Raw genomic sequence first — 20,268 nt, 5'->3', positions numbered from 1 at the left:
ATATTATAGGGCTGTGAATATAGCTCAGTGGTACAGTGCTTACCCAGCATGCATGAGGTTCAAGGTTCAATTCCCAACACCACAAATTTTTTCAAAAGTATAAAATTGTTGAAAGCCCAAAACAGACAGTTTTTTTTTGTCTGTTTGTTTTGGTTTTTGATGGTACTGGGGATAGAACCAAGGGCCTCACACATAGTAGACAAGCACTCTTAGACTGAGCTACAACCTCAACTCAGAGAATATATTTAAAGCAGAAGTGGTTCCTTATGTACAGAGCTCCTCAATAAAATTAACAATTAATTTCTCCCCAGAAATCTCCAGAAAGCAGTAGGATAACATATCTAGAGTCCTAAAAGGAAAAAAAAAATCATCAAAAGAATTCTGTTGCCTTCAAAAATAAAAGAAAGAACCAGGCGCAGTGGGGCACACCTATAATCTCAGCAGCTCAGGAAGCTGAGTAAGGCAGGAGGATCGTAAGTTCAAAGCTAGCCTCGGCAAAAGCAAGGCGCTAAGCAACTCAGTGACACCCTGTCTCTAATAAAATATAAAATAGGGCTATGGATGTGGCTCAGTGATTGAGTGCCCCTGAGTTCAATCCCCAGTACCCTTTAAAAAAAAAGAATAAAAGAGAGGGGGCTGGAGCTATGGCTCAGTGATAGAGGACTCACCTAGCACGTGAGACACTGGGTTTGATTCATATAAATAAATGAATAAAATAAAAATCAATCAAAACTGGAAATCCATATGCAACAATATGAAATTAAACCCCTATCTCTCTCCATGCACAAAACTCAACTCAAAATGGATCAAGGACCTAGGAATTAAACAATTTACTCTGCATCTAATAGAAGAAAAAGTAAGCCCTAATCTTCATGACGTGGGATTAGGCCCCAACTTCCTTAATAAGAATCAATAAATGGGATGGATTCAAACCAAAAAGTTTTCTCTCAGCAAAAGAAACAATCTGTGAGGTGAACAGAGAGCCTACATCCTGGGAGCAAATTTTTACCCCTCACACATCAGATAGAGCACTAATCTCTAGGGTATATAAAAAACTCAAAAAGCTAAACACCGAAAAAACAAATAACCCAATCAACAAATGGGCCAAGGACCTGAACAGACACTTCTCACAAGAGTATATACAATCAATCAACAAATATATGAAAAAATGCTCATCATCTCTAGCAATCAGAGAAATGCAAATCAAAACTACTCTAAGATATCATCTCACTCCAATCAGAATGGAGCTATTACGAAGACAAACAACAAGTGTTGGCAAGGATGTGGGGAAAAAGGTACACTCATACATTGCTGGTGGGACTGCAAATTGGTGCAGCCAATTTGGAAAGCAGTATGGAGATTCCTTGGCAATCTGGGAATGGAACCATCATTTGGCCCAGCTATTCCTCTCAGACTTTTCCAAAGGACTTTTCCAAAGTCCTTTTCCAAAGGACTTAAAAACTGCATACTACAGGGACACGGCCACATTAATGTTTATAGCAGCACAATTTACAATAGCTAAACTGTGGAGCCAACCTAGATGTCCTTCAGTGGATGAATGGATAAAAAAAAAAAAGTGGCATATATACACAACGGAATTTTACTCAGCATTAAAAAGAACAAAATCATGGCATTTGCAGGTAAATGGATGGCGCTGGAGAAGATAATGCTAAGTGAAGTTATCCAATCCAAAAAAAACCAAATGCTGAATGTTTTCTCTAATATAAGGAGGTTGACTCATAGTGGGGTAAGGAGGGAGAGCATGCGAGGATTAGATTAATCTAGATAGGGAAGAGGGGTGGGAGGGAAAGGGAAGAGGCAGGAGATTAGCAAGGATGGTGGAGTGTAATGGACATCATTATACAAAGTTACACATATGAAGACTTGAATTGGGTGTCAACATACTTTATATACAAACAGAGATATGAAAAATTGGGGTATATGTGTATTAAGAACTGTAATGCAAAAAAAAACTAAGTACATATATAAAGGCATAAATTGACGTGAACATACTTTATATATAGATATGAAAAACTGTGCTCTATATATGTAATAAGGATTGTAATTCATTCCACTGCTGTCGTGTATTTAAAAAATAAAATAAATTAAAAAAAAACACTGAAGATCTAAATAATTGGAAAAACATCCCTTGTTGATAAATTTTCTAATGGTTAAAATGATAACACCACCCAAGGAGATTTACAGATCAAATACAATATCAAAATTCCAACAGTATTTTTTTAAACAGAAATTGAAAAATCCATCCAGAAATTCATATGGAATCTTAGGGAACCTAAATAGCCACACACTCTTGAAAAATGAACTAAGCTGAAGAAATCACATTTTGTAATTTTAAAACTCATTACAGGGGGACTGGAGTTGTGGCTCAGCAATAGAGCGCTCACCTAGCACGTGCGAGGCCCTGGGTTCGATCCTCAGCATCATGTAAAAATAAATAAATTAATTAAAGATATTGTATCCAACTACAACTTAAAAATAAATATTAAAAAAAAAAAACTCATTACATGTGCATTATATGTGCAAAGCCCCAGAGTTCAATCCTCAGCAGGAAACAAAAAACAAAAACCTCACTGCAAAGCTACAGTAACTGAAACAATAGGATGCCAACATAAATACATACATAAAAGAACAATGGAATACAATAGAAAGCACAGAAATGAACTCTGACATATCTGAACATTTGATTTTAGAAAAGGGTGCCAAACACATTCAATGGGGAAAAGACAATCTTTAATAAATGGTCCTGGGGAACCTGGATAACTCATCATATACAAAAATTAACTCAAAGAACATAAACATAAAAGCTAAAAATGAACTAAAAATATAAAACTTTTAGAAGAAAATGTAGAGGAAAAGCTTCATGATATTGGTTTGGGCGATGACTTCTTGGACATAACACCAACAAGCACAGACAACAAAACACAGATAAACTGAACTTCATCAAAATTAAACACTTTTAGAACTCAGGATGTGGCTCAGAGGTAGAACACTTGCTTAGCATGTGCAAGGACCTCGGTTTGATCCCCAGCACTACAAAAAAAAAAAAATTTTTTTTTTTTTTCAAGAGTTAGGAACTGAACACAGGACCTTATATACATCCTTAGTTCAGAGAAAATATATGCAAACCATACATTTCATAACGGGCCAATATTCATAACATAAAGTACTTCTACAACAAACAAAAAAAACCCAACAATCCAACTCAAAACTGGGCAAACTAAGCAACTCAGTGAGAAGGGCAAAGGAATCGAACAGACATTTTCCCAAAGAAGATTCACCAATGGTAACAAAATGTAAAAGATGCTCAATGACATTAGTTATTAGGGAAACGCAAATCAAAACCATGAGAAACCTCTTCACCCTCATGTTACATAAAATAAAAATCAGAAATAAGTGTTAGCAAAAATGTGGAGAAATATTAACACTTGTGCAACGCTGGTGGGAATGAAAAAAGATATGACTACGGAAAACTCAAAAAGCTTAAGCATACATGCTAGGGATTGTAGCTCAATAGTAGAACGCATGCTTAGTATACTTAAGGACCTGGGTTCAACCCCAGCATCACACACACAAAAAAAGCTAAACAAAGACTTACTGTATGATTCAACCATTCTACCTTTAGGTCTGTATCCAAAAGAAATGGGGCTGGGAGTGTAGCTCAATAGTAGAGCACTTGCCTAATAACATGTGCCAGACCTTGGGTGCCATCCCTAGTACCTGAGTTAGAGAGGAATGAAATTCTAGTAATGTACATTACACAGATGAACTTGGAAAACACTTTCCTAAGTAAAATAAGCCAGACACTAATAATTTCACTTTCATGAAATATATAGAACAAACCAGGTGTGGTAGGGCAAGCCTATAATCCAAGCAACTGGGGAGGGCAAAACAAGAGGATCTCAAGTTCAAGACCAGCCTTAGCAATTTAGCAAGACCCTGTCTCAAAATAAAAAATAAAAAGGTCGGGGGATGTAACTCAGTGGCAAGTGCTTCTGGGTTAGATCCCTAGTACCGAAAAAGAAAAAAAAAAAAAGAAAGAAACAAAGAAATACATAGTAGATTTAGAGGTTACTAGGAGGTACAGGAAAGGAAAATGGAGCATTTTTATAATGGATACAGAGTGTCTATTTTAGATAAAAATGTTCTCAAACAGCCATAATGGTTACACAACATTTGAATGTATTTATTAATGCCTGTATATTATATAATGGAAAGTGATTAAAAAGCTGAATTTTGAGGCCAGAGTTGTGGCTCAGTAGTAGAGTGCTTTCCTAGCATGAGTGAGGCACTAGATTTGATCCTCGGCACCACATAAAAATAAACAAATAAAATAAAGGTATTGTGTGTCCATCTACAACTAAAAAAAATAAAAATTAAAAAAAGGCTCAATTTTGCCCAGGCATGGTGGCGCTCCCCTATGATCCCAGTGGCTTGGGAGGCTGAGGTGCTAAGCAACTCTGTGAGATCCTGTCTCCAAATAAAATACAAAATAGGGCTTGGGATGTGGCTCAATAATTGAGTGCCTCTGAGTTCAATCCCTGGTATCACCGCTCCAAAAAAGCTCAATTTTATTATGTGTATTTACCACAATAAGATGTTCAATTATAATAGCATCAAGAAATCTAGTATCTTGGAATAATAGGTAAATAGATCAATGAAAGAAAACAGATTTCAGAAACAGGCCCACATATACATAGTCAATTGGTTTTCGGTTTCGGGTATATATTTGTTTTGGGTACTGAGGTCTGAACCCAGGGGCACTTTACCACTGAGCTATACCCCCACTTCTTTTTATGTTTTATTTGAGTCAGCAACAGGGTCAGTTTCTAAGTTACCGAGGGTCTGTCTGTCTTAACTACAGGGGCTTGCCTTGAACTTGAGAATCAAGATGTGTAGTTTTTGTTTTGTGGTACTAGGGATTGAACCCAGGGTTTCATACACACTAGGCAAGTACTCTACCACTGAGCCACATCCCAAGCCCTACAGTCAACTGCTTTTTTTTGACAAAAATATCAAAGCAAACCAATGGGGAAAGAAAATTTTGGTGGTTTTAAACTATGTCACTTTTTTTAAACATTCTTTCTTCCAAAAGGTGGAGCCCCCCCTTTTTCTTGACTTAGTAACTCAATTTGAATGAAAAGAATACAGCAGCATGGCATGGTAGAACATGCCTATGGTCTCGGCTGCTCCTAGATACTTGGGAGGCAGAGGCAGGAGAATCACTTGAGCCCAGAGTTCAGGGGCAACGTGGACAATACAGAAAGATGCTATAAGAGAGAGGAGGGGAGGGGAGGGGAGGGAGGGGGGGGCGGAGGGAGAGAGGGAGGGAGAGGGAGGGAGGGAGAGAGAGAAGAGAAGAGAAGAGAAGAGAAGAGAAGAGAAGAGAAGAGAAGAGAAGAGAAAAGAAGAGAAGAGAAAGAAAAGTGCAAGTGTATGACCAGTTCATAAGAAGCATCATGGCTTATTCCCTACTCTGTCTTGAATCATTTGTTCTGCAGAAGAAATGACATGCCATGAGGATACCCAGAGCCTTATGTTTGAGGCAGGCACAGGTATAAACTGAGACCTCCAGCCAACAGCTATGTGAGCAAGTCATCTTCCAAACAGATCCTCTAGCCCCAGGTAAGCCTTCATATGACTGCAGCCCCAGAAGACATCTTGACTGCAATTTTATAAGACTGTGAGCCAGAACCACTCAGCTAAACTGTTCCCGAATTCCAACTCTCAGAAACAAAAGTAATGTTTCCTGTTTTAAACTACTATGTTTGGGACAAATGTGTTACACAGCAACAGATAACAAATGTGTCTTTTCAACAAGTGTTGCTGGTACTGGAACAATCAGATATTGGTGGGGGTGGGGGGGAGGAGATGAATGCAATCCCAATCTCACCAAACACACAAAAACTAATTTAAGGTGGATCAGAGACCTAAATGTAAAAGCTCAAATTATAAAACTTCTAGGTAAAAACAGATGATTTGTATTATCTGACTTAAAGACCTACTAGAATTCTTCAAGATCTAGAGATAGGCAAGGATTTTCAGACATAACCACAAAAAAATTGATAAATCAGACTTCATCAAAATTGAAAACATCTGATCTTTAAAATGTAACAAAAACAAAAAAAAAGTGCCAGGCAAGGTGGTGCACGCCTATAATCCCAGTAACTCAGGAGACTGAGACAGGATCACAAGTTTAAAGCCAGCCTCAGCAATGGCAAAGCACTAAGCAACTCACTGAGAAAGTTCTCTAAATAAAATACAAAAAAGGCCCGGGAATATGGCTCAGTGGCTGAGTGCCCCTTAGTTCAATTCCCAGTAACAAAAAATAAAATAAAATAAAAATAAATAAATAAATAAAAAGGCAAACCACCATGAACTGAGAGAAAATAATCACAAAACACTGAATAGTACCCAGAATACATAAAGACCTTCTAAAACAGTACTAATTTTTTTTAAAAAATCAGGTTTTTTTTTAAATGGGCAAAAGATTTAAATAAATATATCACAAAGAAAAATAATACAAATTCAGGGGTTGAGCAAGGTAGCAGCATGCCTGTAATTCCAGCAACTCAGGAGCCTCATGCAGGAGGATCATAAATTCAAGGCCAGTCTAGGCAATTTAGCAAGATGTAGTCTCTCAAAAAATTAAAAAAGATTGGGAGGGCTGGGGTTGTGGCTCAGAGGTAGAGCGCTCAACTACCATGCATGAGGCACTGGGTTTGATCCTCAGCACCACATAAAAATAAAGATATTGTGTCCACCTATAACTAAAAAATAAATATTAAAAAAAAAAAAAGATTGGGAATGTCAAGCATGGTGGTACATATCGGTGGTAATCCCAGCAACTCAGGAGACTGAGGCAAGAGGATTATTAGTTCAAAGCCAGCCTCAGCAATTTAACAAGCCCTGTCCCCTCCCCCCGCCCCCACCCCCACCCCAAAAAAAAGAACTGAGGATGGGGCTCAGTGGTAAAATACTTCTGGGTTCAATCCTTGGTACCACAAAAAAAAAAGTATGGGAAAACATGCTTATCATCATTAGTAGTCAATTAAAACTACAGTTATATATTACTATGCTATTACCAAAATGGTTAAACACTGGGTCTATAGGTTAGTGGCAGAGCACTTGCCTAGCATGTGTGAGGCACTGGGTTTGATCCTCAACACCACATAAAAATAAATAAATAAAGGTATTGTTTCCAACTACACCTAAAAAATAAATATTAAAACAAAAGAAAGGCATTCTGTCCATCTACAACTACAAAAAAATTTTTAATTAAAAACACTGACAATATACTAAATGTTGTTGAATATGAAGAACAGCTACAACTTTCATATTATTGGTGGGAGTATAAAACATTTTGAAAAAGGTGTTAAACTTTCTTATAGAAGTAGACATATTATAAAAAAAAATTTAAAAAAAAAACTTGTAGAAAAGAGTTAGTTCACAGAAGTTTAACTCATATGTCAAACACAGGAAACAGCCTGGATTCCATAAACAAGAGCTTAAACAAACTGAATGCTTATGCAATGACATGCTATACAGCAATAAAAAGAATTAAACTGATTCAATAGCATGAATAAATTAAAGCAGCATACTGTACAAAAGTATATGAATGCATACGAATGTGTAAGAGTACGTACAGTATGATTCCACTTTTATGAAGTTTTACAACAGTACAAACTAAACTCTGATGAGGAAAAAACAGAGAATAGGTTATCCCTGGCTAGAATATAATGGCAGTTTAAACCAATCCCTATATTAAAGAAAAGAGGAGCCTGATCAGAAAAATGCTTATTATTATATTATTAAGCTGTTCATTTAACTCTAATAATAGAGTTTGTCAGTTATTACTATATTGCCTCCAAACTCAACCCATCACTGCCCTGAACAAAAATGGGGATGAAGTGGGCTGGGGTTGTGGCTCAGCAGTATAGCACTTGCCTAGCATGTGCAAGGCCAAGTTCGATCCTCAGCACCACATATAAATAAATAAAGATATTGTATTCAACTACAATTAAAAAATAAATATTTCAGGGCTGGGGATGTGGCTCAAGTGGTAATGCGCTCGCCTGGCATGCGCGGGACATTGAGTTCGATCCTCAGCATCACATAAAAATTTAAAAAATAAAGATGTTGTGTCCACCGAAAACTAAAATAAATAAATAAATATTTTTTAAAAAAATAAATAAATATTTCTTTAAAAACGGGGATGAAACCATCAAATATTTTCCCCTTGTTAGCTTATGTTAAGGCTTGTCAATAGAGGACATTAGAGGGATGATAATGTAAAAGAAGTTTCTCTACCTTGTTTCACTATGCTCCTCTCACCAGGCCCCCATCAACTCAGTAAACTCTCCTGACACACAGCCACTGCTCAGCCTCTGATTCCCACAGTACAGAAGCCACCAGTTTCCTGATACCCCACTCAAGCAGTTTCAAGACAAAGAACTTTCAGTGATAAATATTGTAAATGGCTTTCTCCAACATCCTAGAAAGTAGACTTACAGCAATTTCTAGAGGGTTGACTTCTAACATCCCTCTACTATCAAGCCACACTCTTAGTTCTTGTTATTTAATCCAATTCTATTCTATTTATTTATTTATTTAGTGTGTATGGTATGGGAATTTAACTGAGAGGCACTCTACTACTAAGCTACAGTCCTAGCCTTTTTAAATTTTTACCTTGAGACAAGATCTTGTTAACTTGCCCAGGCAGACCTCAAACTTGCAATCCTCCTACCTCAGCCTCCCAAGTCACTGAGATTACAGGTGTACACCACCATGCCCAGTGTATTCATCATATTTTCTATGCTAATGAACTCACTTTAATTTTTGCTGCACTGTCACGAGGGGGCATGGGGGAGAAACAGTGAACCAAAATGGCCTATGTATATCCTGTGCTTACATGAAATATCTAGTGTGCTGCTTGGCCCTGACCCATACAACATCCTCCAACTGAGTGCAAGTCTTTATAAACAGGTATCAGAATAAACTACCAAACCAATTTTTTTTTGTCCAAATAGCAATTATAAAGTCACCAAATTAATTAGGAATCATATTAAATTAAACCCAAAAAAACTATAAAAAAATAATTCATTGCTGGGTGTGGTGGCACACACCTGTAATCCCAGTGGCTCAGGAGGCGGAGACAGTAGAATCCTGAGTTCAAAGCCAGCCTCAGCAACAGCCAGATGCTAAGCAACTCAGTGAGATCCTGGCTCTAAATAAAATACAAAACAGGGCTGGGGATGTGGCTCAGTGATTGAGTGACCCTGAGCTCAAATCCTGGGTACCAAAAAACAAAGAATTCATGCTGGGAACAGTGGCACACGCCTATAATCCCAAAGGCTCAGGAGGTTGAAGCAGGAGGATCAAAAGTTCAAAGCCAGCCTCAGCATCTTAACAAGACCCTGAATCTAAACAAAATATAAAAAAGGGTTGGTGATGTGGCCCAGTGGTTGAGTGCCCCTGGGTTCAATCCCCAGTACCAAAAAAAAAAAAAAATTTGTATAATCCAATATAAAATGAGGGTTGGGGTTGTGATTCAGTGGTACAGTGCTCACCTAGCATGTGTGAGGCCCTGAGTTCGATCCTCAGCACCACATAAAGATAAATAAATAAAGGTACTGTGTCCATCTACAACTAAAAAAAAAATATTAACATACATACATATATATATATATATATATATATATATATATATAAAACACATATATATAACATATATAATTATATATATATAAAAATATATAAACTGAATGCCTACAAAGAGTCAGACTGTATATATTATACTACTATATATTATATTAATATACTTAGTTCTTGCCTTCAAAGAACTAAGTCAGGATAGAGGGCAGGAAAAGATGAGATATTAACAAGCAATTTTAATAGAGTATAGTAATGATGTGATGAGTATAATAATACTGTGTCATCAACCAAAATGAAAAGTGGGGGTCAAGAAAGACTTCTTAAAGGGTATGGCATCTCAACTGAGATACGAAAGAACCGGAGTTAGCAAGAGGGGGAAAAAAACAAAGAGTGAAGATAAGAGCATGGACAAAGGCCCAAAAGGGAGAGAATGACTGTTACCTGAAACATCTGAAGCTGGAGGGTCAAGAGATATTTGACAGGAGCAGATGATGAAGTGTCTCAACTACCAAAATGAGAAGATGAGTCCTAACCCAAGTCACTGCAGAATTTCAACAAAAGATCGATGACTCATATTTGCACTGGCTATAATGCGGAATGGACTGATGTAGGCAAGGCAAGACTGCAACTGACAAACCAAACTATTCTCAATAAGTTTTGAAAAACTAAAGTAAGCCATAAGTTAACCACTTGACAAGCTTCCCTTTCATCTGATCAACTCTGAGGTAGGGAAAGTAGGTTTTTTGGTGTGTTTTTTTTAAGTGGTAGTTGGACATAATACCTTTATTTTACTTATTTATTTATTTTTATGTGGTGCTGAGGATCGAACCCAACACCTCGCAAATGCTAAGCAAGCACTCTACCGCTGAGCTACAACCCCAGCCCCAGGAAAGTAGGTTTCTTCAACCCAATATCACAAGAAAGTATAGACAAAAAAATCAGCTGACTTGATAAGTAAGGTTCCATAGCTAGAAAGCACTTAAAACACTATCATTCACTCTCCTTGCCAGGTTGCCAGGAAAGCACCAAGATCTGTCTTTTCAGTCTAGTCTAGAAAAGCAAGTGTCAGGAGCTGGAGTTGTGGCTCAGTGGTAGAGTGCTTGCCTCACATGTGTGAGGCACTAGGTTCAATTCTCAGCACCACATATAAATAAATGAATAAAATAAAGGTTCAGCAACAACTTAAAAAAAAAAAAAGAAAAGCAAGTGTCACTTTGTATATGCAATACACACCTTATAAGATCATTTGCTCCGTTTACTGCCCCTGCAAAATGATGTGGGAACCCCAAACCTTTCAGAGACAACACTCCACTTTTCCATACTGCAAGGAAGCAAAAGCCAGAGTGTGAGGAAGAGAAAATGAATGGTGAGGACACGAGCATTTCAAAACCAGGTGGCATTTGATTGTTTTGCAGTACTGGATATTAAACCCAGGTGCACTTTACCACTGAGTTACATTCCCAGCCCTTTTTATTATTTTATTTATTTTAGACAGGATCTTGCAAAATTCCACAGGCTGGCCTCAAACTTGCAATCCTTCTGCCTCAGCCTCCAGGCTGGACTTAATCCACAGTGTGTCCTTAAGAAGGTCACTTACTGGCCGGACGCAGTGGTTCTTGGAGATTGGGAGGCTAAGGCAGGAGGATCTAGAGTTCAAAGCCAGCCTCAGCAACTTAGGGAGGTTCTAAAGCAACTCAGTGAGACCCTGACTCTAAATAAAATATGAAAAAGAGCTGGGATGTGGCTTATTGGTTAAGTACCACTGAGTTCAATCCCTGGTACCAAAAAAAAAAAAAAAATCAGTTACTTTTTGCAGTTTTTAGTCAATATCTAAAAACTGAACATGAGCTGGTATGGTGGAGCATGCTGCAATCCTGGCAACTTGGGAGGCTGAAGCAGGAGGATGTCAAGTTCAAGACCCTGTCTCAAAATAAGAAAAAGAAAAAGAGAAAGAGAAAGAAGAAAAGGGGGAAAAAAAGAGGGGTGGAAATGAAATTTAGTGTAGAATTTCCCTAGGTTCATTACAAGGGGTGGGGGCAGGATTGATTTCCATAGGCAATAAGAGAAAAAGCGTAACATCTACATCCAGCAATAGTTATTTACATTAAAAATCAACTCAAAAGAGAGGGTTTATCCTCTTCCCCAAAGCTGAGCCTCTATGGGCTCCACCGACATTTAAGTCAGAAATTCAATTTTTTAAAATAAAAAGCTAAAGTAATGACAAATTAAAAAAAAAACAAAAAACTTACTGACATGGGGAGAAAGTACAGCAAAGTAAGATTGCAGTGTACCAGGGCCACTCACACAGTCTTCAGTGGTGACAGCAATCACATTGGCTACAAGGATCAAAGGGTACTACTACCAAAGGGCTCTTAATTAGCAGAGAGGAGAAACAAAGTCCCTTGGCTGATTTTCATGATTTATTATTCATATCAACAGCTGCAGAAACAATTAACCAAACATTTTTGTAATGAAGGATTTTATCTTAATTTTGGGTTGAACAACAACTAAAAATCTTAACTGCTCTGGGGCTGGGATGGTGGCTCAGTGACAGAGCACTTGCCTAGCATGTGTGAGGCCCTAGATTCGATCCTCAGCACCACATATAAATAAATAAAATAAAGGTATTGTGTTCACTTACAACTGAAAAAAAAAAAATTTTACCTGCTCTGTTCAAAGGTTATGATCCCATTCCCCCCGCACCCCGGCCAGTACTGGGGATTGAATCCAGGGCACTCTACCACTGAGGTAAATCTTCAGTCCTTTTTATTTTTTGAGACAGGGTCTTGCTAAATTGCCCAGGCTAGCCTGGAACTTGTGATCCTCCTGCCTCAGCCTACTAAGTGGCAGGGATTACAGGTATAATTCTGCACCCTGCATTCTAATTCTTGAAAAGACAAAACTCCTAAAGAAATGGTTTTGATTTATTTTTATCACTTCTAAGTTCTTTTACCTAAAAGGAATTTATGATACTTTATTGGTATGTTCATCATATTAACCCTCAGATTCTTAGGATTTTTATCATCAAGAAGTTTTAGAGATGTGGGTGTAGCTGAGTGGTAGAGTGGTTTGCCTATCACACATAAGGCCCTGGGTTCCATCCCCAGCACACCACACACACACACACACACACGTTTTACCAACAGGTACAAAATGTAAGCTCCTTTACATGACATGGGTCAGTATTTCATTTAGAGCTACAAAGATTGTAATAAAGCTTGTACAACAGCATAGACTACATTTTCCCAGGAAAAACAATTACCTCTCCATAGCCCAGTACATTTTCCCAAGAAAAACAATTACCTCTCCATAGCCCAGTTTCCCAGCTATCACCCAGGGTACAAAGCTTTTTAAAATAAAAAGTTACCTACATTTAATACATGAAAAAACTAAGCCAGGCGTGGTGGCACATGCCTGTAATCCCAGTGGCGTGGGAGGCTGAGGCAGGAGGATCTTGAATTCAAAATCAACCTCAGCAAAAGTGAGGTGCTAAGCAACTCAGTGAGACTCTGTCTCTAAATAAAATATAAAATAGGGCTGGAAATGTGGCTCAGTGGTAGAGGGCCCCTGAGTTCAATTCTTGATACCCACCCACCCCAACACACACACACACAAAAAAAAAAAAAAAAAAAAAAAAAAAAACTCCGCTGGCAGTATATCTGTGTTAAAAAACTTGCTGAGCATGTGTGAGGACTAACCATTACAAAAAAAAACTAAAGCACACAGAATATAAGCAAATAAAGGCTAAAGCAGAAAAAGGAGACAGCTATATATGGCCTACCTTATAACAGATTCTGAATCTAAACATCCATCTAAATTCAAGACAAATATAAAGGCCCAGTTTTCAAAGTTAAAAACAACTTTCAGCTGGGCATCGTGGTGCACACCTGTAACCCAACAACTGTGAAGCTGAGGCAGGCAGGTTGCAAATTCAAGGACAGTCTTGGCAACTTAATAAAACCCTAATTCAAAATAAAAATTAAAAAGCTGGAGCTGGGGTTGTGCTCAGTGGTAGAGCATCTGCCTCATGTGAGGCACTGGATTCAACCCTCAGCATTACTTAAAAATAAATAAATAAAATAATGGCATTGTGTCCATCTACAACTAAAAAAAAAAAAAAAAATTATAAAGGGTTTTGTTCGGCTGTACAGCACCCCTGGAAAATGAATGAATGAAAAAGGGGAAAAGAGCTTTCCTTTAATATAAAAATAATTTTTAAAAACCTTTTCATGGGGCTGGGATTGTGGCTCAGCAGTAGAGCGCTTGCCTAGCCCGGGCGGGGCCCAGGTTCGATCTTCAGCACCACATAAAAATAAAGGCATTGTGTTGTGTCCATCTACACCTAAAAAATAAATATAAAAAAAAAAACTTTTCATTTTGGGGCTAGGGTTGTGGCTCAGTGGTAGAGTGCTTGCCTCGCATGTGTGCGGCCCTGGGTTCAATCCTCAGCACCACATAAAAACAAATAAATAAAATGAAGGTATCTTGTCCAACTACAACAAAAAAATAAATCTTTAAAAAAAAAAAAAAAAACTTTTCATTTTAAGGAAAACCCAAACATCAAGATCTATTTTGTATAAAAAAAAATTAATTTCATGGATGTTTATAACAACTTTATTCTAAAGTGCCAAAAGTTGGAAGCAACCAAGATATCCTTCAATGGATAAATGCATACACTGTAGTACACAGACAATGGAATATTATTCAGGGCTAAAAAAAAAAAAGAATGAGCCATTAATCCAAAAGAGTTGGAGTAACCTTAAATGCATATTCCTAAGTAAAGGGGTCAATCCTAAAAAGTCTACATACTGTATAATTTCAACTATATGACATTCTGGAAAAGACAAAACTATCTCCATAGTTTTAAAAAGAAACCAATGGTTGCCAGGGGTTAGGAGGAGAGACCAATGCACAGGTGGAATATAGAGGATTTTTTAAGGCAGTGACTATATTCTCTATGATACGATAAAGATGAATACATGTCTTTGTACACTAGTCAAAAGTCACAGAACGTACAGTAAAAATGAATCCTAATGTTAACTATGAACTTTGAGTGATAATAACCAGACAATGCAGATTCAGAATTGTAACAAATCTGGTACATCTAGCACATGGGAACTCTGTACTTTCCATTCAATTTTTCTGTGAGCCTAAAACTGCTCTAAAAAGTAAAACCTATTAAGAAAATTCTTTAAATGTTCTAACTTTTTATCTGGGTGATCATTACAAAAATATATACACGTTTAAAAAAAATCACCAAATTTTGGGTGCTTTGTATGTATTTTTGTGTCTCAATAAGAGTCATTTAAAAAGAAAACAAAAATCCAACAAGACAAACTAATCATTTGAGGGAAGAAAAAAATCAGTGCTTAAATGAACACTCCAAGACAGAACTCTCTATCATGACAAAACATGGGTGCTGTCTAAGCACTGATATGCCCTGGCTGAATATCTTCATCTGTTTCCTCAAATGTAAAATGTCAGGCAAGTACTCTACCACTGAGCCTCAACCCTTCAAATGTAAAATCAGTGTCCCACATACACACAATATGTAACCTTTTTAAAAAATATTTTTTAGTTGTAGATAGACACAATACCTTTATTATTCTGAGGATCGAACCCAGTACCTCACCCACGCTAGGTGAGTGCTCTACCACTGAGCCACAACCCCAGCCTAACAATATATAACCTTTTATGTACTTGTCTTATAGGGCATTAAAATAGGAATTCCTTCTGACTTAATTATTCAAAAGAAAAAACATGCAGACCAGGAAATAAAGATACCTATCAAATAAAAGGAATATTATATGTCAATTTTCTTCCAATAAACTATTTTAACTGAATTAAAAGCAAAATAAAGACATTTTAAATGTTTAATAAAACATCCTCCAGAAAAACAGTATTGAAAGAATAAATTTCTTTTTTTTTTTTTTTAATATTTATTTTTCAGTTCTCGGCAGACACAATATCTTTGTTTGTATGTGGTGCTGAGGATCGAACCCGGGCCGCACGCATGGCAGGCAAGCGCGCTACCGCTTGAGCCACATCCCCAGCCCGAAAGAATAAATTTCTTACTTCAACCAACTCCTATGTGAAAGTTTTCTCTTACATACCTTCTCCAAAAAAAGTCATCTCATCAGCCCCATAAGAATCAATTTTAACCACACAAGATGGAACACATCTGTAATCCCAGTGACTCAGGAGGCCGAGACAGGAGATCACAAGTTTGAGGCCGGCCTCAGCAACTTAGTGAGATCCTGTCTCAAAAATAAAAAGGGCTGGGTATGTAGCTAGTTCAGTGGTAAAGTGCCCCTGAGGTCAACCCCCAGGACCAAAAAAAAAAAAGAAGGAAGAATCAATTTAATATTTAATTCCTTCAGAGATTCTGATAACCAAGCTTTTTTTTTCCTTGTAGTTGTAGATGGACAACATGTCTTTTGTTTATTTTTATGTGGTGCTAAGGATCAAACCCAGTGCTAGGCAAGCACTCTGCTACTGAGCTACAGCCCCAGCCCTCCAAGTTCTTAACTATATGAAGAAACTAGTCACTGAACACTGGCCCAAGAAGTCAATAGTGAAACAGAATGAAATATTCCAAACTATCCTAATAAACAACCTGTCAAAATGACCTTTAATAAAACTGGGATTTAAGTATGAACAGCCATCTTATCTGCACCTCCCAGAAATTAAAATCCATAACACTTAAGTAAGGGTTCTTTGACACAAAAGACTATTCACAGTCAATTCTCCTTATCAATGGTAATTATGTTCTATAAAGCACTAAGTACACTGAGTTATCCAATACTGAGTGAACTACTGCACCAAAAAGAAATAAATGGTTAAGTTCTTCCAAATCACTGATCACACCACAGCCTCACTCCCCAGTATGGGGGACTGAATCCAGGGGCCTTACATTCCCAGTCCTTTTAACTTTTTGTTTTGAGACAGGGTCTCACAAAGTTGCCCAGGCTGGCCTTGAATTTGCAATCCTCCTACCTCAGCCTTGGAGTACAGGCATGTGCCAACTAGTCACAACATTTTCATCAACCAATCAATATATAATTTTTTATGAATGTTTCTGTTTAAAGACTGCTTATTTGCCAGGCTCAATGGAGCATGCCTATAATCCCAGCGGCTCAGGAGGCTAAGATGCCTCAGCAACTTAGCAAGGCCCTATGCAATTCAGCAAGACTTTGTCTCAAAATAAGAAATACAAAAGGCCTGGGGATGTGGCTTAGTGGTTAAGTGTCCCTAGGTTCAATCCTTGAAAATTAAATAAAGTCTGCTTATTTTTTTTTTTTTTTAAAGAGAGAGTGAGAGAGATAGAGGTAGAGATAGAGAATTTTTTAATATTTATTTTTTAGTATTTGGCGGACACAACATCTTTGTTTGTATGTGGTGCTGAGGATCGAACCCGGGCCGCACGCATGCCAGGCGAGCGCGCTACCGCTTGAGCCACATCCCAGCCCCAAAGTCTGCTTATTTAATAGATATTACTGATTTAATTAATACTGAACTCATAGTCAAGAGTACTACAACTCATGCTGGAATAAAACTCACCTACCATATATATTATAAGGTATATCACAGCTTTCCTGTGCTTAGGAACATCAAATAGCACACTAGGGGGCCATTTCAAGCACTGTAATCTCCAACCAAAAAAAAAAAAACCAAAATGCAAAAACAATAACAACAGAAGGACACTTATTTACAGAATGACAGCTGAAAAAAAGAGTTTCACCTTGTTTGAACTCAGCTGGGAACAGGCAACACCAAATTTTCCCCGCTCTGTACTTACCTATGAATGATGGAGAAAGCATTCAAAATATTGATTTTAAGGTTACAAATAAATTCTAGCAGGTAGGCTCACTCAAAATTAAAGACTCCATGAAAAATGAAGATTGACTATATATTACAACTGCATTTATATGAAACTCTAAAAAATGCAAATTTAATCTACAAGGACAGAAAGATCAGTGGCTGACTGCCCAAGAAAGCAAGATGCAATGGACTGGAAAGAAGAGCAAGGAAACTTTCTATGATGGAAGGGGTTGCAGAGATATATGGATTTGTCAACACTCACTGAAGTCGAAGAATACTAGAAATGAACATATATTACCATACCAAAATTATGCCTCAATAATATTCAAAATTTTATTTAAACAATGAAAGTGGCACAAACCTATAATCCCAGTGACCTGAGAGGCTAAAGCAGAGGATCACAAGTTTGAGGTCAGCCTCAGCAATTTAGTGAAGCCCTAAGCAACTTAGTAAGACCCTGTCTCAAAATAATAAATAAAAAGAGCTGCGGATAGTGGCACACACCAGTAAATCTCAGCAGCTCGGGAGGCTGAGGCAAGAGGATCACTGAGTTCAAAGCCAGCAATTTACCCCTAAGCAACTCAGTGAGATCCTGTCTCTAAATAAGGGCTGGGGTAACTGGGGTTGTGGCTCAGTGTAGAGTGCTTGCCTCACATGTGTGAAGCCCTCAGTTCGATCCTCAGTACCACATATAAAATCAAATAAAACAAAATAAAAGTTATTGTGTCCATCTACAACTAAAAATATTTATATATATATATATATATATATATATATATATATATATATATATGCAGGCCTGGGATTGTGGCTCAGTGGTAGAGCGCTCACCTAGCATGTGCAAGTCCCTGGGTTCAAACCTTAGCACCATATAACAATAAAATAAAGGTATTGTGTCCAACTAAAAGATAAATATTTTTTTTAAAAAGAAAAAGGGCAGGGGCAGGAGAATGACTAAGGATGTGGCTCAATGATTAAGAGCCCCTGGGTTTAAAAAATAAAATATAAAGAAAAAGGGCTGGGGGGGACTGGGGTTGTGGCTCATTGGTAGAGCACTTGCCTTGCACATGTGAGGCATAAGGTTCGATCCTCAGCACCATATAAAAGTAAATAAATAAAATAAAGGTTCTATGTCCATATACAACTAAAAAAAAAATTAAGAAAAAAGAAAAAGGGCTAGGGATGCAGCTCAGTGGTTAAACATTCCTTGGTTCAGTCTTGGTACAAAAAAAAAGAGAGAGAGAGCTGGGGGATATAACTCAGTGACAAAGCTCCCCCCTGGGTTTAATCCCCAGATCCCTGATACCAAAAATTAAAATTAAAAAAAAAAAAAAAATCAGACATCAGCAGGACATTTCTGGTCTGTAGGTGACAGGGTTTTGTTTTTTGTTCTGAATTTTTCTTTCTTTCTTTTTTTTTTTTTATATTTGTAGATGGACAGAATGCCTTTATTTTATTTGTTTATTTTTATGTGGTGCTAAGGATCAAACCCAGTGCCTCACACATGCTAGGCAAGCACTCTGCCACTAAGCTATACCCCAGCCCAATGGTGTTTTTTTATATTTTGTTTTTGTGTGCGTTTGTGGTACTAGGGATCAAATGCAGGGCATTGCACATGCTCGGCAAGCACCCTGCCACTGAGCCACATTCTCAGTCCCAGATAGTATTTTTAAAATCAGTAAAATGGTGCAAAAAATTGTTTTAAATCAGTGCCAAATTTAAAAATCAGGAAATGAACGAGACATCTATAGCTCCCATAATTGGGAAGGCTGAGGCAGGAGGATCACTTGAGAATAGTATTTCAAGGCCAGCTTAGGCATTCAAGTGAGTCCCCATCTCTTAAAAAATCAATAAATATCAGAAAATTTCACATTAAAATTCAAATTTCTGGTTTCAAAAATCACAAGTTCACTGATCCTTTTAATAAGGCATATACTTGATAGTTCACCCTGCTCACAACTCCCTACTACCCTTAGAATGTACTTCCTCATTCACTACCAACTGGCCTCTGAGGCAAATGCCATCCTTTACCAACACAGATGTTTACAATATATTTCTGACTGCAAAAAAGGTACAAATCAGAGCCAGGTGCAGTGGTATACACCTGCAATCCCAGTTAGTTGGGAGGCTATGGCAGCCTGGTAATTTAGCAAGACCCTGTCTCTAAATAAAGTAAGTGCTATACATGTACTTCTGCAGTAGAGCACTTGCCTAGCATACACAAGACCCTGGGTTCAATCCCCAGCATTGGGGGTGGTGGGGGTGGGGGTGTTATAAATTAGAATATACAGTATAATCCCATTTTTTAAAAAAATTATGACATATGGGGCTGGAGTTGTGACTCAGTGGTAGAGCACTTGCCTAGCACATGTGAAACACTAGGTTCAATCCCCAGCACCATCTAAAAAATAATAATAATAAACAAATAAAATAAAGTTATAAAAAATTTTTTTTTAAATGTTCATGACGGTGGGGCTGGGATTTTAGTTCAGTGGTAGAGTGCTTGCCTCGCATGGGTGAGGCACTGGGTTCGATCCTCAGCACCACATTAAAATAAAGATATTGTGTCCATCTACAACTAAAAAAAAAAACTATTTAAAAAATGTTATGTCATGAAAAGGAATTTGGTTACAAACAAAAACACTAACTGTGGCTCAGCGTAGAGCGCTCACCTAGCACGGGCGGGTCCCAGGTTCAATCCTCAGCACCACATAAAAATAAAGGCATTGTGTTGTGTCCATCTACACCTAAAAAAAATAAATAAATAAATATTTT

General features: G+C 37.6%; 1 protein-coding gene across 7 annotated transcripts in view; it reads right to left on the bottom strand.

Moving 5' to 3' along the window:
- Nucleotides 1-20,268, bottom strand: part of Ip6k1 (inositol hexakisphosphate kinase 1) — a 67,530-nt gene that overhangs the window by 39,959 nt on the left and 7,303 nt on the right. For 4 of the 7 annotated variants that reach the window (XM_071615703.1, XM_071615705.1, XM_071615708.1 and 1 more), the window contains exon 2: nucleotides 20,166-20,240. The exons of the other annotated variants lie outside the window; for them this stretch is intronic. The gene's annotated coding sequence lies outside the window, so the exon portion shown is untranslated. The remainder of the gene's footprint in view (nucleotides 1-20,165; nucleotides 20,241-20,268) is intronic. 7 annotated transcript variants of the gene reach the window in all.

This window comes from Marmota flaviventris, chromosome 8, assembly GCF_047511675.1.
Source record: "Marmota flaviventris isolate mMarFla1 chromosome 8, mMarFla1.hap1, whole genome shotgun sequence".
Classification (NCBI taxonomy): Eukaryota; Metazoa; Chordata; class Mammalia; order Rodentia; family Sciuridae; genus Marmota; species Marmota flaviventris.
Note: the sequence above shows the minus strand (reverse complement) of the source record. Positions and strands in the feature narration are given on the sequence as shown.